The sequence below is a fragment of the Lonchura striata genome, chromosome 1A (genome assembly GCF_050655825.1).
Source record: "Lonchura striata isolate lonStrDom1 chromosome 1A, ASM5065582v1, whole genome shotgun sequence".
NCBI lineage: Eukaryota > Metazoa > Chordata > Aves > Passeriformes > Estrildidae > Lonchura > Lonchura striata.
The window spans coordinates 11,708,233-11,724,630 of NC_140741.1; the positions used below are offsets into that span (position 1 = coordinate 11,708,233).

The 16,398-nt window shown below is 39.5% G+C and overlaps 1 long non-coding RNA gene across 11 annotated transcripts in view; it reads right to left on the reverse strand.

Moving 5' to 3' along the window:
* Nucleotides 1-14,099, reverse strand: part of LOC146763378 (uncharacterized) — a 67,978-nt gene extending 53,879 nt beyond the window's left edge. For 8 of the 11 annotated variants that reach the window (XR_014952122.1, XR_014952121.1, XR_014952132.1 and 5 more), the window contains exon 1: nucleotides 8,571-14,099. This is a non-coding gene — a long non-coding RNA (uncharacterized LOC146763378). Of the gene's footprint in view, nucleotides 1-1,010; nucleotides 1,106-8,570 lie in introns of all 11 variants that reach the window. The other 3 variants (XR_014952124.1, XR_014952123.1, XR_014952130.1) reach the window with 2 other exon arrangements.
* Nucleotides 14,100-16,398: the final 2,299 nt, after the last annotated feature.

Here is a 16,398-nt window from a genome sequence, read left to right on the forward strand (position 1 = left end):
GAAAACAAGATGCCCCCATCTAGGAAAACACAGATGACATTTTAAGTGACCAACAGCTTAGCATTTTTGTTTCATATGCTATTTTATGTGCTGTAATACATGTCTACAGGGTTTGAATCAGTTATATATTCTAAAACACCATAAATATATCAGAATCATACCTGTTTCAAAATACACCCTTTTGGGAACACACCTGCATTTCATTTAAGTATTATACAATATAAATATATATATATATAAATAAATGCAGCAGGTTTTTTGGTCTTCCAAGTGTTATATTTTGCATGACTTGTTGTACCTGAACTGACTTATCACAGGTTCATTTACCTACAGTTTTACAAAGAAGCTTTTGGACTACTAGATCCTACTTTTCCTAATACACCAAAGGACCTGACTTTTGTAGGTGGTCTTAAATTTAATTTTCCTGTCATGATACAAAGGTGTTGCAGAAGAAAAATTGATATGCAACAGAAATCTAGAAAGAGTAACCTTTCCCTTGTTATGAAAGCTGAAGCCTGTGACCGAACACATCTCTTTAATCAGCTGAACAGAAAAAGATGAGATATGAGCAAGTGGAAAATAGGAAAGACCAAACTGGAGTTTCAAAAGCTGGGATATGCACCCAGAAGGAATTGCTGCAAATACGACCAAGTGCAGAACTAATGTAGGCTGTTAGCAGATTTGCAAAACGTGTGTGCAAATCCTATTTTTGGATTAAATGAGTCATGTTAGCTACACACAAGCCAAGTAACTCTAAGTACAATAGGAATAACTTAAATGCAAACGTGTCCTTCAAACAATGTTTGGGATAGGAATTATTAATTTAAATTTTTTTTAAGCAGGTGAATGACCTGCTGGTAGAACTGACACAAGACTTGGTCAGGTTCTACCAGCCAGCTCAGCGAGTGCCACAGCAATTCAGAATTTAAACTGTCATCATCTTCCTCCTGAAGAAAGGAAAGAATGAGGCATTGCCCAAATAATATTAGGAAGGAACAACACTCTCCCACCTGAAAGGTTTGGTGCCCTCTGTCAGGAACCAGCCTCCAGTCCTTCATGGAAGGATCTGCTCCCAGTGTCAGCCCTTGGCCCTTTGCATCCTGAACTTGAAATTGCATAAGAGATTAAAAGAATTGCATCTGGCGGTTACACATCTTCCTCAAGATTCCTCACCAGGACAGCCAAAAACTAAAATAGCAGGCCAGAGATTAGTAGTTGAGGTACCTACAACAGCTCTATAATTATTTTCAATTACTTTGATGCCCTACATTTACAAATATGCTTCCCTCGGGTCATTATCCTGCTGTAGAGAACAAAACGATAGGAAAGACAAGCAGGTGTGTATTGGGATGGTCAGTGTGTGATTCTGGGGTTAAACTGATGGAGCACGAGGGAGAAACCATCAGCTTTAGTCCTCACAAAGAGATCTGCTGGAATCTGGCTCCACTTCCTTTAGCATGTAAACTGACCCTGATGCCTTGTGAAGGCTGCCCTAAAAAGAGACTGGACAGAGTTACAGAATAAAGCAGGGATTTATTAAAAGGATCTCCTTCATGGATCCACCTTGGGCAGCACAAGAGCCCAGCCAGGGCTGCACTCAAGATGAACCAAAATGATCCCAAAATGCACGAGCGCTCCCGGGGGCTCTCACTGGGATCAGTTCTGCTCCATTTACACCTTGGAGTTCCTTGTCCCATTCCACCTTTAGCCCAGGTAGTCCCATCCTGCTTGTTTTTCTCTCTCCAGCCCACGTTGTTTGTGCTCCCGGGCTTAAGATTTGGATCATTTGTCCTTGGTCCCCAGCTAGAGAAGGAATTGTTTTGTCTCCCTGCTCTGTGCAGAGAGCTCACCATCCCATATTATGAAGCTCAGACCCACACACTAAAGAAGCACAGAATCTGAAAAACATAAAAGCTAAAACCTGAGGCATCAATCCAGTTTTAAACTCTATTTCAGATACAGCTGACTAACAGGATTGACTCAGTTTTGTGCTAATATTCCACCATAAAGCAACATGAACCCCATCAAAATAACTTTAAGTCTTCCTGGCAACAAGAAATTGCAGTTTCTGTACTGCAAGAGGTACTTGGATCAGTTACATTCAGAAGTGATCCCAAATCCTCAGTCTATCAATTTCCTAAACTTACCCCTACTTCCAGTTTTATTCCTATCACAGTGAGCAATTTTCACTCCACAACAAACAGAGCCCTGCAGAGTTACAGAGACAGAGTCACTGAAGTGGTGCAGGGTTTAAAATAGGCAAGGCAAGAGAGATGCTGCAAGTGAAAGCAAGTGGCTTTTTCTCTTAGTTGTAGTGGGGAATGGAAGACTGCAGGGACCTAACCATCACCACATAATGGAGTGTTCCTGGAGCCTTTGGGCAAGCCCTGGCAGGGAGCTGTGGCCAGGGTTAGGATTTCTGAGAGTGCCTTTGGAAAACACACAGCAGAGAAGGGGTTTGAAGCATGGCTACGGTTAAAACTGGTATTAGGATTAGGACTGCAGCACCTAGAAGCTATGTTTAGTGTTAAACAGAAAGATTTGGGAGGAAGCCATTGATTCCTATATTTTGCTGTAGGAGAGGATCATGTTCTCTGATATGGTCTTAGGAATCAAGATAAGGGTAAGGTACAGGCTAAGGAAACTAGGATTTACAAAACCTGCTCCAAAGCATCTGTGAGCCAGACTCCTCAAGCTACCAGCTGTCTTTACTGTGCTTTATGGTAGCTCACCTGTCTGTCTCCAGGAATAATCCTTGAATCCTGCCCTTTTCACTGCAACTCAGTCCCTTCTGAGCAGGTTTTGTAAATCCTAGTTTCTCTAGCTAGTACCTTAAACCTTATCTTTATTTCTAACACCATATCAGAGAGCATGATTGATCACCACATACAGAACCCACTATGCCTCCAGAAGACACAAAAATACAGCATTTTTATTCTGTGAATTAGTGTTGAACCATTAAATAGTATCCTTACTCAACCCTTTGCCAGGATGCGTTGGAAGTTCCCAGCAAAAATAAATGCTGCTTCTTGCCAACGCTACCACCTCCACATCCCTAACCATATTTTCAGGATGAAGAGGAAGCTGTTCAGTTTTTTTTCCTCCAAGAGGATTCAGAGACTACTTTAATAAAAGTACAGGTGATGTGTTGTAGGGAAACTCTTAGCAATTACAATCTGTCTATCTGAAATCCCCTGCTGAATCTGCTCGCTCTCCAGCACAGCATTGCAGTCTTCTCTTCACAGACCACAAGGGTGTTTTATTTTGCAGAGAATGATGCAATTCCTAATTATTATTGTGATTTGTGATAAAATTCACAGTATGGGAGATTTATCTAAGTGGACTGTGCCATTGCAAGTAACTGCTGGCTTTGTGGATTTAGGCAATAGTTTAAAGATCCATCAGCTTGACCAGAAAGAAGCTTTATCTTCTCACTGTTTCTTTGTGATTGAATCTCTGTTGAATAATCAATCATATCTCTCATTTGTTAAAGCATTTTCTAGCCTGTGATAGAATGTGAGAGTAAAACCAAGAAATACATAGATGCTGCCATTATATTTTCAGGCTAAAGTTATTAGAAAATGGAAACAAATTACTAAGAAAGATATATTTTTTTATAAAACAGGCATAAATCATGTAGGAAAAAAGCAAATAGAATTAAACATATTTTCATAAATTTGATATACAGAAGTTAAAATTTTGAGTTAGAGTTTTCTCTGTCCAAACCCTGGTTGGTAGTTCTGTGTTTTGTGAAATATTGCAAAGAGCAGAGTTCACAAACACAACTTAGCACTGGTTTTCAAGACCTTACTCTGTTCCGGAAAATCACCCACACATATTTGCTACCTGGTGACTGGAATCTGAAGTTCCCTGAGCAATACCAAAACACTACATTACACATCATTAAAAAGCATTTTTGCCTTTCCAAACCCCAATAAATCAACTATACAAAACCCAAACATGGGAAGAACCAAGGTACTTGGAGATATTTGAGCACTTGTGAGAAAACACCTTCAAAAGAGTCATGTACATTTATTATTCCTGATGTGGCCTGTAATCAGAACATCAGTCAGGACTCATTCTGTCACAACATTTATTGCCATAAAGATAATGCTTACCTAGAGCTAACAGCTAGAGAGATAGCACTGGTGTATTTAAATGACTTCTATGAGAATTCAGTGCAGTAGCTTAATTTTTTTTGTTGTTTTTAACTTTGCCCACAGAAATGGATTGCACCAGATTAGCATCTGAAATGAGGTATGTTAAAAATACCAAACAGGCGCTGTAAAACCAACCAGCAATTTTGTTTACTGCCTTGCCCCTGCTAGTCCCTGGCTCAGCTGTGTGATTCACACCAGTTAATCCCATACTAACAAATTCCTTGCATTTAGTTCCCCACTTTCAGAATCTTCTGAAAAGGAGGAAAAAAAAAAAATCCTTCCCTGAATGTGTTTATAATTCTTTATAGGGGACACCTGATCAATTCCCAGTGGGATCTGATAACAGCACATGTAGTTATCTGGCTCCTTGCTTCCTTGCCTTTGGAGGATTTCAGTAACAAATATAGAGCAGACTCATTTAAAGGTATAAGACCATTATTTTCAGCCATAATTACTTATTACTTATGCATATGCTGAATCATATCATTCCTACACAACTCACAATAGAGCCACTCCATGCATTTACACACCCACAACCTGAGAATTCTGAAGAGGAAAAGGGAAAAAATCAGTGTTTTCTATGAAGTTTGTCTCACCCTGAGGTTTGTAGAACCTTGTTGTCCCCTGATTTGACCTCCCACCTCTACACTTGCAACATCACAGCCACCAAAAATTCACTGTGGTGGGAAAAGGAAAATGATTTGTTATTGACAGTTAGCAGAGACCAGACTGGAATAAAATTGGTGTGATGAGGGAGAAGATGCATTGTAACATTTCTGGGCAGATAAATAACAATCTGAGGGCAGCAGCCACTTTGTACACTTGTAGTCACCGATTTCTCAATCCATATTTAGCAATTAGACTGTCAAAATAAATATGATCTTATACTGTGACATGTCTTATACTGTGACAAACACCAGTTATAAGAGAAGCATCAGGGCTGTAGGTGGTGTGTGCCAAGAGGCAGGTGACAGAGGAGTGTGACAGGTTCTCTTTTTGACTGAATATTACTTCTGAATTTGTAAGGCTTTTATAGAAAGAGTCCCAAAACACTTCAAGGCCTAGAAGAGTAATACAGATACCCTGAGAGCTCTGAACCAGTCTTACCCTCTTCTGCTCCTGAAGAATTTATGAATTTGACCTCAGCAATTCAGAGCACATGTCCTCCTGCTTTCTCTCCTACAAGGTGGAGGATATCTGAAGAACAAAGTGCTACCACAGTAACACTGCAGCCCTCGTGCCAAGCTCCCTCCTGGACTGAGACTGGCAGCAGAGCCAGCAGTGGAACTGAACAGACACACTAAAAAGGATCTTTAAAGAGCTGACACCTGGATACAGTCACCTGAAATAAACTCACTGCTGTGACAGACATCCGGGCAGAGCAGCTGCCAAAGTCACCTACCAGGCAGCCAGACTTGGTGATTCTGTTGCTCAACTGGACATCAGGGGATGTCAAATAATCCCCTGGCCCCATTTGTCAGGAGGAAGAGCAGAGCTTTCTGAAGCCCTTGCTGCTGTGGCAGAGCACCTCCAGCCCTGCTGCTGCTGGGGAAGGCTGGGGAGCAGTGCTGGGCAGGGCTGGAGGTGTCCCCTGCAGGCAGCACCAGGCTCCCCCATCCCCAAGGCTGCTGCTCCTCAGCTCAGTTTGGTACTGTCCCCTCACCTATTTTCCCTCTGGTGACAGCAACAGTGAACACAGGGCTAGCCCCTGGCCTTGTGACAGAACCAAAAGCATAAAGATGGCTCTGGGAAAATTACAAAGGGCTCAGAGATGGCCATAATGGCTGTGAGAGAGAGCTGCAGGAGAAGAACAAAGCAGGTGCTGTGATTCAAGGTGCTGTTTTCTGTACACTGATATGGCAGTTTCCTTCACAGTTTGCTGACACCTGCCTTGTTTGTACACTCTGATTTTGGGTCATTCACATAGCTCGTGACGCTATGTGAAAACTATGCAAAACTAGAGGCCAGATTAAAAATTCCCCTTAGTAAAAAATATACTCAACTATATTTTCCATCTTCCTGTACTACTGAAATTTTGAAGATGCAGTGGTACTAATTCTTTGGCGCCAACATGATTTTTTTGCCTATGCACTAGAAGCAAGATGACAGGCTCAGACACCGTCAGAGAAGAAATAAGCATATATTCTCAGAGTTCTATATTAAATTGAATAATTCTGCAGAATCAAAAAGAAAAATACTTCACAGGAAGTAAAGTAGGTTTAGTACACTCTGGTTAACAACTAAAGCAACATTTTTCTGCTGTGACATGAAATAATTACATCCATATACCAAAATTGTATTTTGAATGGTGAATGGAACAGAGAAGCTGATTCTGTGATGGTCATTATGTACCTTGGAGACCAAACCTGATCCATGTTCTGATGGGTGCACAAGTGGCTAAAATTTATGTTTAGAGAAAGCTGTAATAACTATGGGGAAAGGTAATAGCTATAACCATATACAGGGCAGATTTATTATATTTCCTTGCATTCCCTAACTTTGAAAGTTGAAAGTCTAGCAATGACTTTATGAACATAGCACTAAATGATCCATAAAGAAACTGCACTTATAGCAGGATGTATGGTCCTCCACATCCATAGCTGAAAGTCAAAGCTGTGCATCAAAAAGGAGGGAAGCCTCCTGCTGGCATTTATTATACTGCTCTGGAGCCCCATTAATCCTTTGCCACCTTTACTGTCTGCTTGGCAAACACGTTACCAAGAAATGAGGGGGCAGAGAAAGAGCAGAATCTGTTCCCATTGAGGTTTGCCCAAAACAAAAGGCAGGTGGCAGAGGGGTGTGACAGGCTTCTCATTTTGACCGAATATTACTTCTGAATTTGTAAGGCTTTTATGGAAAGAGTCCCAAAGTACTTCAAGGCTTAGAAGAGTCCTGCAGATACCCTGCTTGTCTTCTGCTAAAAAATGATTAAACAATGTTCTCATCTGGCATAATTCATTTTTACTGATGTAAATCAATTTCCTTGCATTCATAACCCTTCTTGGGACTGATCTTCTGTTCCTCTCTTTTCCTAATGCTTTTTGTGGGCTTGCACTTCCTTTTTTTTCCACCCTCTGTAGCCTGCAATTTCCAATTCCCTGAAAAGTCATTTTCTGTACAGCTGTGCTTTCCAGCCCTGTCTTCCACAGCTTGATGGATCCTGGCGTTCACTTTCTTAATTTTCTACTCTTGGCTTTCAGAGCTCTGTAAAAAGCCTAGCTCTGAGCAGAGCTTGAAACTTGACTGTACAATATTTGCCCAACTGTTTAATTCCTTCTCCAAGGCTGTTTTGGTAGCTAAGAGAAACATTTAGGCTCTAAGATGAGAAATGGCCATGAGTTTATCAAATTTTCTTGTCCCACAATCTTTCTTTCCATGATTTAATTCTCATTCAAACAACTCTTATCCCTCTTTTCCTGAATTTTGTTTGTGAATTTGTGTTCCCAAAATGTCACCCTCACATTTTCCTAGCCTTTAATGCTTAGGATTCATTGTAAGGGTCTTGACCAGCTTTTCTTAATTCAGCAGGAATTTCTGCCATCTCAAACAGAAGTCAAATCTTGCAATAACTCCTGTATAGTCTAGCATATTCTTCAGAGAAATGTGACAATGAGGTCACTTTACTTTCCCCCATAAGGGCAAGGAATGTGGTCATTAACTTCTGATTTAAAACTCTGCAATGTCGCCTGAATTGCCAAGTATTTCTCACCCAGGTAGTCTCACTGCACATGATTTAAAAGAACCCACGTGAGACAAGAGTATGAAAACCACAAAGGCATGTTTTGAACCTTTTTAACTTCTCCTAAGACACAACAGTATGATACTGAAGAAATAGAGGAGCAGAGATGACAAATTTTTTTCTCTGTTATTCAATTAGCAAAGAAGTTTTAACTGCTATAACCAGGAGGAGACAATTTATAGGATGGCAAGGACGTGCTGTAGTCATAGTGAATTAAACTGGATGTGTAGTTATGCATCCAGCAGGGACTTTTAAAAAAGAAAAAAAAAAAAACTAATACACTTTACAGATATTTCAGAAGATAGAACCATTAAATGGGAAGAAAAAAGCTCAGTCCCTGAGCTGGTGTGACAGGCCTGGTGAAGTATGCTAACCATGAATAAAAATAGAAAACTTATAAGCACATAAATGAATCAAAAGTCTCTTAAAACACATGCCCTACAGCACTTGCTTCTAGCAGTTTTGACACATTTGTCCATCAGTATGTGAATCAAACAGATTAGCTTGAGAAAATTTGCCTTACAGTGAAAAAAAAACCCATAAAAAAACCCCCAAACCCCAAAATACAAAACAAACAAACAAACCCCAAAAATAATTTTCTTGGGAGCATCTTCCATTTTTTGCTAATATAGCAATGAAAAACTGGTTTTCATACAATTTTCCAGGCTTACCTGTGAGTGCAATGCATCAGGACCAAGCAACAAGCAACTCCAATACATTCCAGAAGGCTGATTATTTACTTTATTAAGCAACCCATGCTTTTATACCCTACTTTACTCTAGGTGGACTTGATTGGTCCTTTAATAAAAACACCATCACCACTGCTAATTAAGAAACCACCCTTTGGTAAACAAATCTCTGTAACACATTCCACATGTTCACAACACCAGGTGCAGAAAGTGAATATGAGAATTGTTTCTCATTCTTTTCTCACAGTCCTTCCCAGAATGATGCCTGGGAAAGTTATCTGTTGCTCTGTGACCAGAGAGCTGCAGACAGTTTACCAATATTATGCCCATGTTGAAGTTTCTCCAATTGCCTGCCATGTTTGAGTGAAACGTGGTAAGAGGGTGCTAAAGAAGCTTCTTTCTGTAATGCAAATGTTACCAGAATATTATTTAGGTTCTTCAGAGTGGAATAAAGGCTCATTTCACAGGGTATTTAACCACATGAGCAGGACTAGATGACCCACCATGGGTCCCTTCCAACCATTCCCATTCTGTGACATTGATAAATTGACATGAATTTTTTCACCATATCTCATTGACCTCTTATCTCATATTAGTCAACAGGAAAAAACTAACAGAGATTATACTCTTCATACCTCCCAAATAGCAGATGTTTTGAAGGAAACAAGAAGCAACAACTCATAATATGTTACACGTTGCAAAACCCAAACCAAAACACAACTCCCTAACAGGACTGTCATAAAATTAATCTCCTGAAAAAAAATTATAGAAGAATTAATATAATTACAGTATTTAGGATTTCCTGCATTACTAATCTTTGTGTCAGTTCAGCTGTGCTTCCACTGTGCTTCAAATACTCCTTTTGGACTTTCACAGGGCATGAAGCATAGTACCTTTCATCTGGAGGACGTGGAAAATAAAAATACATTGAAGGCAAAGAGCAAGAGACACAGATGGACAATCACTGTAAATCTGTAACAGTGATAAAGCATTGGCTTTGTGAACTGTGAAATCTTTTCTGAAAGACACCCAATTACTAATTAATGCTACTTTTATATATTAAAATATAGACATGTACATATGCACATAAAATATATTATTCTCTGCTATTTTACTTGCTTATTATACTGCAGTGAGTTGTCAAAATATCTTGCCACAGATCAGGAAAAACATCCCACAGTCTAATAAAAACAATGGCAAAGACATTTGGTCACAGAACTGAAGTGTTTGTCGTCTGTGCTTGCCAACAGCAAATCCCACACCAGCTAAAGGCAGACAAACAGCCTTCTCTTCCACTGTGTTCTGGCAGCTGCCAAAAATCAAAATTGGACAGATCTTATGTGGAAAAAAATTTGGGGAGTTCAAGACAAATTTGAGGCATATGGTCACTCTATTACATATAGTTATCTATCATTCCTCGTTTGACAGGAAAATATTATTTTTCCATCTTTTATGTTCTAGTTTTCCCGTACAAATGCCTCTTACTGAAATTTTGAGGTCAAATGTGACCATTGCTGGCTGCAGGGTGACGATTTTTTTTAATGATTAGGCCCTAATCCAGCTCCAATTAAGGTAAATGAAAAGACCCTAATGGCTACATTGAACAGGGCACAATGCCAGCTCTTCCAGACTTTGCAAAAGCCCCAAACAAAGGTGCTTATTGTACTGGAGATCCCACATTTGCTAATCCAGCTATCTACATCCAGTGAAGTGGTAGCCAGATTTTTGCACTGCTGTAACCTTTCTGACAAGCACTGGCTGTCAAGAACAAGGGCCAGGTTCACTGGAAAACTACTGAAAATAATATGAGAGAAAACATAATCCCCCATTTCAGCCCTTTCTGAATTTGAATTATATTGTTTGGATTCTTGGTAAGGTGCTCTTGTGAATCTCCAGTTTCAAGCACTGGTTAAAGTGGTTTACAGCAGCAGAACAGTATTGGGAAGCAGAGATGAAAGGGAAACTCAGTAAGAATAAAATCTGGAAAACAAAATAACCCATAACTTTCAAGACCATCCCACCTAAGGATACAAGGAGCAACAGGAAAAGTAGCCAGTCATGAGCCATCCTCAGCAGCACCTTACTGACCCACCAGAGCCCAGATAGAAACTGATGCCTTGAGAAGGCTGTCCTAGAACAGAGGCTGGACAGAGTTAGAGAATAAATCAGGGATTTATTAAAAGGATCTCCTCCATGGATCCACCTTGGGCAGCACAAGAGCCCAGCCAGGGCTGCACCCAAGATGAACCAAAATGGTCCCAAAATGCACGAGCACTCCTGGGGGCTCTCACTGGGATCAGTTCTGCTCCATTGGCACCTTGGAGTTCATTGTCCAATTCCAGCTTTAGCCAGGCAGTCCCATCCTGCTTGTTTTTCTCTCTCCAGCCCACGGTGTTTGTGCTCTTGGGCCTGAGATCTGGATAATTTGGATCATTTGTCCTTGGTCCCCAGCTAGAGAAGGAATTGTTTTGTCCTCCTGCTCTGTGAAGAGAGCTCACCATCCCCTAATGTGAAGCTCAGAACTGCATAGTAAAGCAGCACAGAATCTGAAAAACATAAAATCTAAAACCTGAGGCATCAGAATGAAGCCTGCTCATGGACCTCACTGCTCTAACTTTTTAAAGAAACAAATAACATCATCTACATCTTTCTAAGTGTTAAGAGTTCTTACAAACCTGCAACCCCCAAGAGGTCTTCTCTTCTAATGGTTAATTGAGGTTATATGCAGGGTCATTCTTCCAGAACAGATTGTTCTTACAAACTCTATTTGTTAACAGACTGAAAAGGGTAAAAAGAAACTTAGTTGGAGTTTTAGGTTTTGGTTCCGTTGTTTGTTGAGTTGTTTTTCTTTCTTTTTCCCAGAAAAAAACAAACCCAAACACCCAACATTGAATTTCCTTGTGTATCTCTTGAATAAATTACTGCAGCACTTTAAATGTAGAGAGCAGAACTTTTTGTATGCCATGCCAAATGCTTTACAAAGTTTTAGAAGAGTAGGTGCTATATTAAGTCCACAGCACAGTGTTTGTTGTGCGTTTGCCAGGTCCAATTAAGAAAAATTTATCAAAGCTGGCAACAATCAGCTTGTTTCATCTGCTCCTTGAAAGGCCTGATCCATATTTTCTGTGAGAGACTTAATGGTTGGTCTGACTTAGAATACTGATCAGCACTTCAGGAAAGCAGTTAAAGATAGAGAAAGCTGAAGAGACCAGAACTGCCTGTGGAGTTTATTATTCTAGATGCAAAATATTTCTGATAATACCCTTGTTTTGTACAGGCAAAACATGATTAATTAGCAGGCAATAAAAAAGCCTATGTAAAAGCATCATGCATAACATGAAATTGGCAAAACATTCCTTTTTCTGTTAGCTGGAATCTGAGGTTTATCATCTCAATGGAATCCTATAACTAAATCATCATAACATGGGTTCTGCAGCACATACCTCGTCTGACAGATGCTTCACTTGCTTTCAACCCAGCATTTCTGTCTATCCACTGCCTTTTGTGGATGGCTTTAAGAGAATGTTTAAGAGCCCGCTGAGAGTTGTGGTGCTGGGCCAGCAGAGGACAGACTGGTAGAGCGGTGTCAGAAGGATCACAGGGTAAGTTCCTCCTCACACTGACAATTTCAGCATAGCCCACTCCACAGAAAACACTGCATGCCAGAGCGGGTGGTAATGGAAAGATAATGTGCTACAAAAAACTTTGTGACAAGCTCTTATCATTGTAAAACAATAAAAAACTTATGCTCTGTTATTCAAACCACACAATCTTGCAGAACCACTGACAGACACTCTTTTTACCTGTCTCCTTGCCCCTGGATTATATTGTCTGCCACAAACACAGCTCAGTCCTTTAAATAGGAAACTGTAGCTCATTCCTCTGACAGCCTGGAGAGGTTGATTTCTTCTGCCATTTCTCATGCAGAGGCCATCTGGGGACACTTCCCTTGCCATTCTGCCTTTAGGGAGAGCTCTCTCATGTCTGTAAGCAGATGGAAGTTTGTTGTCTCTTCTAAAAGACAGTTTTTGTGTTCTTAAGCTGCTTGCTAGCAGCTTGATTTCCATCATTAGTACTGCTCCAAAATAAAGACCACAACTGATGTGCCATAGCGAACGTTCCCTTAAATCACTGCTGACTGTACTGAGAATTTACTGAGCTTTGTTATCTAAAAATCTAATTAGTTTTGGGGCTAGGGTGGGGGGAAGGGGGGAAGTGACAGCAGTGATTTACAGTATGGCAACTTTGTTTATCTCTCGAGAAACAATCTCTGAAAGAAAACAAAGTCTGATGGAGGAAAAAGGCCAGATTGGTCCTTTGAACTTCACTGAAGTTGTTTTTGGTGAACTGCTCCATAGCTCAAAAAAAAATCCATACTAAAATTGTTGAGATACCTGTGAGGACACCAAGACACCCCAAGTGACGTAAATTTAATTAATTTGTTATTTTAGTCTACTCGTGACTCAAAGAAACCACTTGAGATCATTTCTAATACCACATTGTGGCCTCTCTTTTTCACAATTTATGACAGTAAATAAGAATGTACAGTTCCTTTCCCTATAAGTTCTCCTTCTGTGTTGGAGAGCTAATTTTGGAATTTCTATTCAATATTTAAGGTAAAGAATAACCAACCACCCAAGAAAGCCCCAGGTCTATTCCTCCCGCCCAAGTCAATTTGACACAGGAGAGCTGTGGTCTGATTGCTCCTTACTACCCTAGATCAAGTGGAGTCACTGAAATCCTCAAAATTAATCTTATTTCAGACTCTGATGTGACCAAATTTTAGATGCCTGGGTTTAGATACATCTTAAATACATTACTATGTATGACCCACATCTTTTGGGTGTTGTTTATAAAGACAAAGTGGATTTACCAAGGAACATTTAAAAATTAATTTCCCATTAATTTTCTGCTCAGCCTTACCCATTTCCAACAAAAAGTATTGCTATAATTTCTCTTTTTCCTACTAGTTTTTTTACTTAATGACCTTTCTGATCAATGCAATGATTATTTTTCCTCTTGTACTTTACTCTGAGATAACTAGCAAACCCCCAACGTTTGCTATCAGACATCTTCATTTCCTATCCATTGAGTCCACTTAACCAGCAGTCTACTCTCAGTGGCAAATTGTAATAATTACATAACATTCACTGGAAAATACTGAAGTAACTGCAAAAATGCCATTTTATTAATAAAGTGAATGATAATGGAGGTAATTTTGATAGGATGTGCTATATTTGTGTCAAGTTAGCATTTTTCTTGCTTGTCCTTGAAAGAAACTGCAAGTGAAACAACGGAACCTCAATTTTATAGTAGATAAGAGTTAGAAATCCTCATGCCTCCCATATCAAGGCAGCGAATAGAGTACTCGTGGTGCTATTTTAAAAATGTGCATAGAACTTATTAGGCACATTCATTGTGGCTATCAGCCTTCATTTGTCACCAAAAAAACCCATAATGCAGGCCCTGTCAGAGCATGAAATCTGTGTGAAGAACGCACAGCAGCCACTACTTGTGGCTGCAAACAGAGAGCAAGTTATTGGTATTGTTAGGCTCTGAAGAAGCATGGTGTAATGTTCTCTGAGCAGAGCAAGCAACTGCAGTGTGAATGGCACATTCACTATTATACACTCACCATTTAATAATTTCTCTATTCCCATTTTTCAGGGCAGCTGGAGGATGCCCTATCACACTTAATCTGAGAGAATAAAGACCGAACATTGTATAATTTTTAGCTCTTTTTGTTGAGTGTGGTCTCTTCTGTGTGCCTTGTTTTGTGCCATAAACAAATACAATGTTTGATGCCTCTACCTGCTTAATTCTTGAATTCATGGCTAATCTATCACATTTATCTATCAAAATATAAAAATAATTCAATTGTGTTACAAGTAAGGGAAATGGGACTACCACCACCCTCACAGCTGCTCAGCTGTGTGATATGTGGTTATTGCAACCACACTCAAGTTGAAAGCAAGGGGCTGGTTTTGTGTAAATCTGATTCAGTGCTGTGAGAGCTCAGTTCCACTGCTGAGCTCAGCAAACCACCCAGGGATGTGTTATGCTGTCCTGAGCACTTAGAGATCAGTGCTTGAGTGGTTACAGACTCCCCTGTACTGGAAAAAAGAGAATGCGTCTTCTTAAAAATAGTAGTCCCTTGCCCACTAGCCTACATTTTTGTACAGATTTATAGATACAGCATTGATACACAGTATATGGAACCATACACCTTTTTTTTTTTTTTTCTGGAGAGTTTAGTAAGTAAACCAAACATCAATCAACATATCAAAAAGAGTGTTTCTATGTGACTATTCTGTGACTGGTTGGGCTTTGTTTTGTTGTTTTGTTTCTTTTTTGTTTCTTTTTTTCCTTAACAAAACAAGGCCTTCCTCCTTTAGCCTCTCTAAGACCAAAGCAGTTGTCATCAAGGACAAAATGTGTCCCTGGGAAAAACAAGAGAAATCAAGATTTAGTTGAAAGACACACCTCTCCTGGATTCTTGTCTTAAGCTAATGGACTGGATAGTTTAGGATTATGGTTTTAGTGCTTCAGTTTTACCACCACTAAAACAATAAGAGCAAGCCTTGTGTGTGGTACAATAGCTGAGAGACCTCAAAACTAATTCAAGTATTCCTCAGGGCAGGGATGCTCCTAATCCAGCCATGGGGACACAGCTCTGCCTACTGAGCACTTGCATTAAATATTGTCTGGCCCTTCCCCAAAGCCTGGTATCTTAAACCACTGCCTTTGAGCTTTGTCTCCTGCTTGTGTTGAGAGACAAACAGAGATGTATATCTCCCCTCCAAGAGTTCACAAGAATTATTATTTACGCAGCATTTCTTAGATACCGAGTGTTGCATGCGGTTATTTTTGTATTCTTTTGTACTCTGCTCAAAAAAAATATTGTATTCTGCAGGCACTGTACAATTGCTAATTCTTTTATTTATGTCTTTAGAAGATAAGATAGGGTAGAATAGGAGAAAAAACAAGGCCTGCAATTAGTGCAGGCAGTATTTTATTGTGCTTTTTAAACCCCTTAAGTTGCCAATGTAGTTATAGCACTTAATTTTACAATACCCTAATCTCTAATAAAAATGTTTAATCTCCTTTATTCTCCTTTTGAAAAGACATTTTTGTGGGTCTCAGAAGCAAAGCATTTATGTTGTCAAATGGCACATTTAATGGCTAAAAGACTCAAACATATATAATACATTAGCTTTCCATAAAAGGTCTTCTGACATATGATAGAGGTATTAATTTCGTTGCTAGAAAAGTCAGTAAATACTGAATACTATTTATGTGTGTAACTTTTGGCTGCCCCACCAAAACAAATTTTAGAACACAAACTTATGGTCAATAGATAGCTTTTAAGATCACTTTTTAACTTTACTCATCAGAGCCATTTTGAATTTCAATGCTTTTAAATAGAGCAGAGCCACCTTTACTGCTTGTGTTTGCAAAACAGGATACAGTGCACAAGACACTGTGAAACTAGAACTTTAAGTAACAAAACCACAGAGAATCAGATTTAAAGTTGTCATTCTACAGAATCACTTATCTATTCTCTTTCTGACTATGGCTTTTTTCATCCTTCCAGTTTTCCTCACTTTTGTTCCTACTGCATTTTTTTTTCTTTACCTGCTTAGCACCTTATTTTCCTTTCTTCTCCCAAAATACACATTGAAATTATTTTATTTAGCCTTAAAAAAACAGTACCATCTCAGTTCATAAAGTGCCAGTCTTCCACTCTACAAAGAATTTTATTCCCTTTTCCAGAATCAGACACTTTAATTTATAGATAGTAATTTTTGAG